We start from the raw sequence: 8,576 nt of genomic DNA, 5'->3' as shown, positions 1-8,576 counted from the left end.
CGGCTAATATATGGATTTTTCCCGCTTTCATATATATATATTAAAAAAAATTAAAAACACATTCTGTGACGTGCTCTGTTTTTTGGCGGCATGAAGCTTTCTTTAGACCAATGAAATTGCCGAACGGGTTAAGGTCAAACAACTTTTTTGTTTACTGTTTAGATTAAATTGAGCGCGCTCAAACTTCCCATCATTCTGATTACGGTAGTCATTTTGTCACCCTCATCATGGCAAAGACACGGAGAAATGCATATGATGCAGCTTTCAAGTTGAAGGCGATTGATCTGGCTGTTGGAAAAGGAAATAGAGCTGCTGCATGGGAGCTTGGTCTGGAGCAATGACTTTCTTGGTAGGCTACTGTTTACTGCTAATTTTTTTTTTTTGTTACAAGCCGTGTTTCGTTAAAGCCTATTTCTTTTTGTTACAAGCCGTGTTATGTTAAAGCCTATTTATTTTTTGTTACAAGCCGTGTTATGTTAAAGCCTATTTATTTTTTGTTACAAGCCGTGTTTCGTTAAAGCCTATTTATTTTTGTTACAAGCCGTGTTATGTTAAAGCCTATTTATTTTTGTTACAAGCCATGCTTCGTTAAAGCCTATTTATTTTTGTTACAAGCCGTGTTACGTTAAAGCCTATTTATTTTAGTTACAAGCCGTGTTTCGTTAAAGCCTGTGTAAAGATAATTTGTTTCAATGTACCGGTAGGCACCTGCGGCTTATAGACATGTGCGGCTTATTTATGTTCAAAATAAAAATTACAAATTAATTCAGTGGGTGCGGCTTATATTCAGGTGCGCTCAATAGTCCGGAAATTACTGTAATTGGGATCCAAATAAAATACAAAATACTACTAACATACAGAGTACTGTATCTATCTGTACTGAATGCTGTCACCTGAACTCCAGACAGATGACAGATGTATTAAACAGAGTGTGGATAGCAGTGCACAGAGGGAATGGGGAACAGGTTGGGAGCAGACAAACTGAAGGCCTCAGTGTTTTGGGGCAATGAGGAGTAACGGGGGCATTGTGCACCTGTGTCCAGCCAGAACAGTGCTAATGTGTGTGTTAGTCCTGCAGTGTTAACTGCACATCACCTGCTTTTTAATAAAGATAGTTGTTGTTTTATAAAGGTTTGCACCTCAACTGATTTAATTCAGAAAGCAATAATCAATTTTGGATATTTTCCTCTTGAATTACCATCTGCACACAGAGGTTCACACTATCAACAATATATTTGTTGGACTTCAGCAGTTTTGTAATGTATTTTTTTAACCTAATGAGAAGGTGACGGATGCTGGGATAAGGATCAGTACATGAGCCAGTGTAATGGTAGCCTGATATGCAATCCAAGAGGCCATGTTACCGGCCACTAATCAGCAACTTCATCACAACAGCTCTAAACAATTACCAACAAGAGATCACCTCATAGGTGCAGGTGACAAATGTTATGTCAGCAGAGAAGGACAAAGAAGACTGAAAGAAATAATGAAAAGGTAGAATTATAATCAGTAGCAGCAGGCCTAGAGTATATGTCATCTCAATTAAGGAAATAGAAATACACAGGAGTCAAATTTTCAATTCTTTCTATAAGTAATTTCAAGTCTGTTTCCTGCATGCTGGCTGTGACTTTAAGACTTCCAGTCTCATGTTTAAAACAAGGTACTAAATGAAAGTTAGGATAATGGGATATAATTTATATTTCTAAGAGGGTTGGATATCTTGGAAGTGTGATGTCCAAAAGCTTCAGTTTCAACACATGTAGAGCTGGCGAGAGACTATTATTAGACTGACCACGTTCAGTGGTACCTGCTACATATGAAGTTCAGATGGCTTTTTCTACATAAGACGGGCAGTATAGTGTGTTTGAAGGGTGTTAATCGTTAGTATATTTGGTTTGGGGGTTATACAGCAGTCAGTGCAACATATTAAATTGAAAGGACTAAGGAAAGTAATGTTGACATAGTAAACAAAGCATTCTATGACATGTGTCATAAAATTGGAGTTCAGAGGTGGCGAGAGACTATTATTAGACTGATCACGTTTAGTGGTACCTACTGTGTTACATATGCAGTTTAGATGTCTCTCTCTCTCGCTCTGCTGGCTCTGGACAGCGAAACCCTGGCTGATCACATGACCGATACTGAGCTATGTGAAGGACGGAACAGAGAGAGAAGTCGCTAGTCTGCTGGAGTTTCCAGGGAAAAGGCCTTCCTTTATTCATCCACCATGAAAGGAACAACACAGCCCCTTTGAGTGGGTCCTGTCCGGTCTACTCTGTCAGAACAAAAACTTAGACACTACCGTTGACTCACATGCTCCCACAATAAAAAATATGCTAAGACCTACAGTATGGTTCCAGTGGCATGTTGCTTTGCAGATGAGGCACAATATTTTTGGTGCAATAAACCAAGTGTGGCTAACAAAGTGGCTGATCTGCGGAAGCTACTTCCAGACATTTCTTAATATGTTGGTTTGTCTTCTTCCTCTATCTTCATCAATAAATTGAAGATAAACTAACAACTAACAGCTAACAGCCAACAGATAATGATATCATGAAGCAGGTGAGCATAATGATATCATGAAGCAGGTGGGCATAATGATATCATGAAGCAGGTGAGCATAACGTCTTTATCTAGGTCCATCCACACACAGCCAATCATTCTAGATCTATTTTGTGGCGGTTTCACAACTGTCTTAAAGGTCCAATCAGCAGTTGAAACAATACTAAAGAGTACTCCCTGCCATTGTTTCGGTAAAAAGCTGAGGGATGATCCACTCTCAAATTCATAGACAGAGCTATGGATACAAGGACTGACCATCCATGATATGAAAATGATAGTTTTAACCATGTTTTGAGGCCATAAAGTGTTTGTTAGTATTTACTTTGTTTACAAACATTGGAGTAAAACAAGCTTATATTTTGGGTTCTGATGGGGTACGACAGTTAAACTAAGCTCATGAGGCATTTATAAGTTATATTCTTCAAGAATCAATGGGTGCATATATTTAAATAATATGTCCAAAAATAGATGTAGAAACTGCTGATTGCCCCTTTATTAAGTCTACTCCTGGGGGATTAATATCCAAGCAGACCCTCTGCCAACAGCCTCACCTAAGGACGGTCAGAGACAGAGAGCACGGCCTGTACCTGACACCCATCTTTAATAAACAACAGTTGCCTGATATCAGTGTTTTTTCTTGTTGCTATTAACCTCCCTACATTCCTGTGATCCGTCTTCCAACTGACTTAATCTATGAAAATAGCAAACAAGGCCTGAGATTGAAGCCCAACCACACAGGCCATATATGCTTTCATTCTTTTATCCCACTCCAAAACACAGCCAGAAGTTTACTGCCTATCATGTTCCTATCTAAACACCTCGTTATTGTGAGAGAGATGCCCCATTAGCTGCATACCGGAACATTGAAGCTACACTCTAAAAATAAAAAGTTCCTGGAGTATCCTTTAAGGGTTCTTCAAATTGAAACTGTGAGGGAACCCCTATATTGTCACGTCCTGACCATTGTGTGCTCTTATTTTCTATAGTAGAGTTGGTCAGGGCGTGACTGGGGTTTTTTGTCTAGCTTAATTTTTCTATGTTGTTTTCTAGTTTCTTTTTTCTATGTTGGGGTTTTCGTATGATTCCCAATTAGAGGCAGCTGGTCATCGTTGTCTCTAATTGGGGATCATATTTAAGTAGTTGTTTGTCCCACTTGTGTTTGTGGGAGATTATTTTGAGTTAGTGCATGGTGCACCTCTTTCATCACGGTTTGTTGTTTGTTTGGCTAAGTTTCACTTTCTAATAAAAGATGTGGAGCGATATTCACACTGTGCCTTGGTCTGTTCCTACACACATGCGTGACATATAAGTGGATCCTTGAATGGATCCTTGAATAACCTTTTGAAGAACCTTTTGGGGTTCATTTTTGAACTATGCCCACTCCACTATTATTATAAACGTTTTAGTTGTCAGTGTTTATTATGATTTTAGTGACAAAGCAGAATAAAAATCCAAATATGAGTTAAGCTCCCAGCAGAGCCCCAAGTCCAATGGGTATTCATACCTTGTATTCATACCTTGTTTTCTGTGGTGAATGTGAATGAAAAAAACTATTTTGACACATTTCTTGTCCATAATGTAGAGGCCTATGGGATATTCATTGACGAGGTAAGGGAGGAGGATGGTGAATGTGATCTGCATAACATCTGCATAAATGGGAATTGCATTTGTATGCCTCCTCGTCTGTACACCTGCAGACACAGACACAAAAGTGAGCAGCTCAGTCATCTGCACCTAATACAGCTAGCCTTCAACATATTCTTATAGCCTACAGTACATATTCTTACCTCTTTGTTGATTGATACCCATTGAATTTTGTTCATTTTCTGTTTTAGAAAGATTTGCAGAAATATGAAAAGATAGATCGTATCATCATAAAACACTATCAATTTAGATCATACAAGGGACAACCCTTACCTTAAATTGAGACCTTTACATTTGTCAGTTAAGTGCCTGCACCTGCTGTCCTTTCAAATTCAAATCCCAATGTTTCAGTTGTTTAGTTAGGTTCTGCAAGAACCCCCACCAACTAAGGAGGTTCCTCGAATAACATTTTGAGGGCAATTTTCAGTGCCTAGAACCTTAAGGTTCTTCGAATAACTTTGAGGATCTTAGCAGAACCCTTGTTGAATCCCACATTTTTTTAATGTACAGTGGGGGGAAAAAGTATTTGATCCCCTGCTGATTTTGTACGTTTGCCCACTGATAAAGAAAGGATCCGTCTATAATTTTAATGGTAGGTTTATTTGAACAGTGAGAGACAGAATAACAACAAAAATATCCAGAAAAACACATGTCAAAAATGTTATAAATTGATTTGCATTTTAATGAGGGAAATAAGTATTTGACCCCCTCTCAATCAGAAAGATTTCTGGCTCCCAGGTGTCTTTTATACAGGTAACGAACTGAGATTAGGAGCACACTCTTAAAGGGAGTACTCCTAACCGCAGCTTGTTACCTGTAAAAAAGACACCTGTCCACAGAAGCAATCAATCAATCAGATTCCAAACTCTCCACCATGGCCAAGACCAAAGAGCTCTCCAAGGATGTCAGGGACAAGATTGTAGACCTACACAAGACTGGAAAGGGCTACAAGACCATTGCCAAGCAGCTTGATGAGAAGGTGACAACATTTGGTGCGATTATTTGCAAATGGAAGAAACACAAAATAACTGTCAATATCCCTCGGCCTGGGGCGCCATGCAAGATCTCACCTCGTGGGGTTGCAATGATCATGAGAACGGTGAGGAATCAGCCCAGAACTACACGGGAGGATCTTGTCAATGATCTCAAGGCAGCTGGGACCATAGTCACCAAGAAAACAATTGGTAACACACTACGCAGTGAAGGACTGAAATCCTGCAGCGCCCGCAAGGTCCCCCTGCTCAAGAATACATATACATGCCCGTCTAAAGTTTGCCAATGAACATCTGAATGATTCAGAGGACAACTGGGTGAAAGTGTTGTGGTCAGATGAGACCAAAATGGAGCTCTTTGGCATCAACTCAACTCGCCGTGTTTGGAGGAGAAGGAATGCTGCCTATGACCCCAAGAACACCATCTCCACCGTCAAACATGGAGGTGGAAACATTATGCTTTGGGGGTGTTTTTCTGCTAAGGGGACAGGACAACTTCACCGCATCATTTGACGGGGCCATGTCCTGTCATATCTTGGGTGAGAACCTCCTTCCCTCAGCCAGGGCATTAAAAATGGGTCGTGGATGGGTATTCCAGCATGACAATGACCCAAAACACACGGCCAAGGCAACAAAGGAGTGGCTCAAGAAGAAGCACATTAAGGTCCTGGAGTGGCCTAGCCAGTCTCCAGACCTTAATCCCATAGAAAATCTGTGGAGGGAGCTGAAGGTTCGAGTTGCCAAACGTCAGCCTCGAAACCTTAATGACTTGGAGAAGATCTGCAAAGAGGAGTGGGACAAAATCCCTCCTGAGATGTGTGCAAACCTGGTGGCCAACTACAAGAAACATCTGACCTCTGTGATTGCCAACAAGGGTTTTGCCACCAAGTACTAAGTCATGTTTTGTGAAGGTGAAGGTGGTGAAGGTGGTAAATGACCTTTTAATGACGTCAGACCGAGGCTCTGCATCTGTCCTCGTGCTCCTAGATCTTAGTGCCGCTTTTGATACCATCGATCACCACATTCTTTGGAGAGATTGGAAACCCAAATTGGTCTACATGGACAAGTTCTGGCCTGGTTTAGATCTTATCTGTCGGAAAGATATCAGTTTGTCTCTGTGAATGGTTTGTCCTCTGACAAATCAATTGTAAATTTCGGTGTTCCTCAAGGTTCCGTTTTAGGACCACTATTGTTTTCACTATATATTCTACCTCTTGGGGATGTCATTCGAAAACATAATGTTACATTTCACTGCTATGCGGACGACACACAGCTGTACATTTCAATGAAACATGGTGAAGCCCCAAAATTGCCCTCGCTAGAAGCCTGTGTTTCAGACATAAGGAAGTGGATGGCTGCAAACTTTCTACTTTTAAACTCGGACAAAACAGAGATGCTTATTCTAGGTCCCAAGAAACAAAGAGATCTTCTGTTGAATCTGACAATTAATCTGGATGGTTGTACAGTCGTCTCAAATAAAACTGTGAAGGACCTTGGTGTTACTCTGGACCCTGATCTCTCTTTTGAAGAACATATCAAGACTGTTTCAAGGACAGCTTTTTTCCATCTACGTAACATTGCAAAAATCAGAAACTTTCTGTCCAAAAATGACGCAGAAAAATTAATCCATGCTTTTGTTACTTCTAGGCTGGACTACTGCAATGCTCTACTTTCCGGTTACCCGGATAAAGCACTAAACAAACTTCAGTTAGTGCTAAATACGGCTGCTAGAATCCTGACTAGAACCAAAAAACTTGATCATATTACTCCAGTGCTAGCCTCCCTACACTGGCTTCCTGTTAAGGCAAGTGCTGATTTCAAGGTTTTACTGCTAACCTACAAAGCATTACATGGGCTTGCTCCTACCTATCTTTCCGATTTGGTCCTGCCGTACATACCTACACGTACGCTACGGTCACAAGACGCAGGCCTCCTAATTGTCCCTAGAATTTCTAAGCAAACGGCTGGAGGTAGGGCTTTCTCCTATAGAGCTCCATTTTTATGGAATGGTCTGCCTACCCATGTGAGAGACGCAGACTCAGTCTCAACCTTTAAGTCTTTACTGAAGACTTATCTCTTCAGTAGGTCCTATGATTAAGTATAGTCTGGCCCAGGAGTGTGAAGGTGAACGGAAAGGCTGGAGCAACGAACCGCCCTTGCTGTCTCTGCCTTGCCGGTTCCCCTCTTTCCACTGCGATTCTCTGCCTCTAACCCTATTACAGGGGCTGAGTCACTGACTTACTGGTGTTCTTCCATGCCGTCCATGGGAGGGGTGCGTCACTTGAGTGGGTTGAGTCACTGACGTGGTCTTCCTGTCTGGGTTGGCGCCCCCCCCCCCCCCCCTTGGGTTGTGCCATGGCGGAGATTTTTGTGGGCTATACTCGGCCTTGTCTTCGGACGGTAAGTTGGTGGTTGTAGACATCCCTCTAGTGGTGTGGGGGCTGTGCTTTGGCAAAGTCGGTGGGGTTATATCCTGCCTGTCTGGCCCTGTCCGGGGGTATCATCGGATGGGGCCACAGTGTCTTCTGATCCCTCCTGTCTCAGCCTCCAGTATTTATGCTGCAGTAGTTTATGTGTCGGGGGGCTAGGGTCAGTCTGTTACATCTGGAGTATTCTCTTGTCTTATCCGGTGTCCTGTGTGAATTTAAATATGCTCTCTCTAATTCTCTCTTTCTCTCTTTCTTTCTTTCTCTCGGAGGACCTGAGCCCTAGGACCATGCCTCGGGACTACCTGGCATGATGACTACTTGCTGTCCCCAGTCCACCTGGCCATGCTGCGGCTCCAGTTTCAACTGTTCTGCCTGCGGCTACGGAACCCTGACCTGTTCACCGGACGTGCTTGTTGCACCCTCGACAACTACTATTATTATTATTATTTGACCATGCTGGTCATTTATGAACATTTTAACATCTTGACCATGTTCTGTTATAATATCCACCCGGCACAGCCAGAAGAGGACTGGCCACCCCTCATAGCCTGGTTCCTCTCTAGGTTTCTTCCTAGGTTTTTGGCCTTTCTAGGGAGTTTTTCCTAGGGAGGTTTTCCTAGCCACCGTGCTTCTTTCACATGCATTGCTTGCTGTTTGGGGTTTTAGGCTGGGTTTCTGTACAGCACTTTGAGATTTCAGCTGATATACGAAGGGCTATATAAATACATTTGATTTGATTTGATTTGATGTTTTGCAGAGGGGTCAAATACTTATTTCCCTCATTAAAATGCAAATCAATTTATAACATTTTTGACATGTGTTTTTCTGGATTTTTTTGTTGTTATTCTGTCTCTCACTGTTCAAATAAACCTACCATTAAAATGATAGACTGATAATTTATTTGTAAGTGGGCAAACGTACAAAATCAGCAGGGGATCAAATACTTTTT

The sequence above is a fragment of the Salmo trutta genome, chromosome 13 (genome assembly GCF_901001165.1).
Source record: "Salmo trutta chromosome 13, fSalTru1.1, whole genome shotgun sequence".
NCBI classification, from domain to species: domain Eukaryota; kingdom Metazoa; phylum Chordata; class Actinopteri; order Salmoniformes; family Salmonidae; genus Salmo; species Salmo trutta.
The sequence above is the reverse complement of the archived record's forward strand: the minus strand, read 5'-3'. Positions refer to the sequence as shown.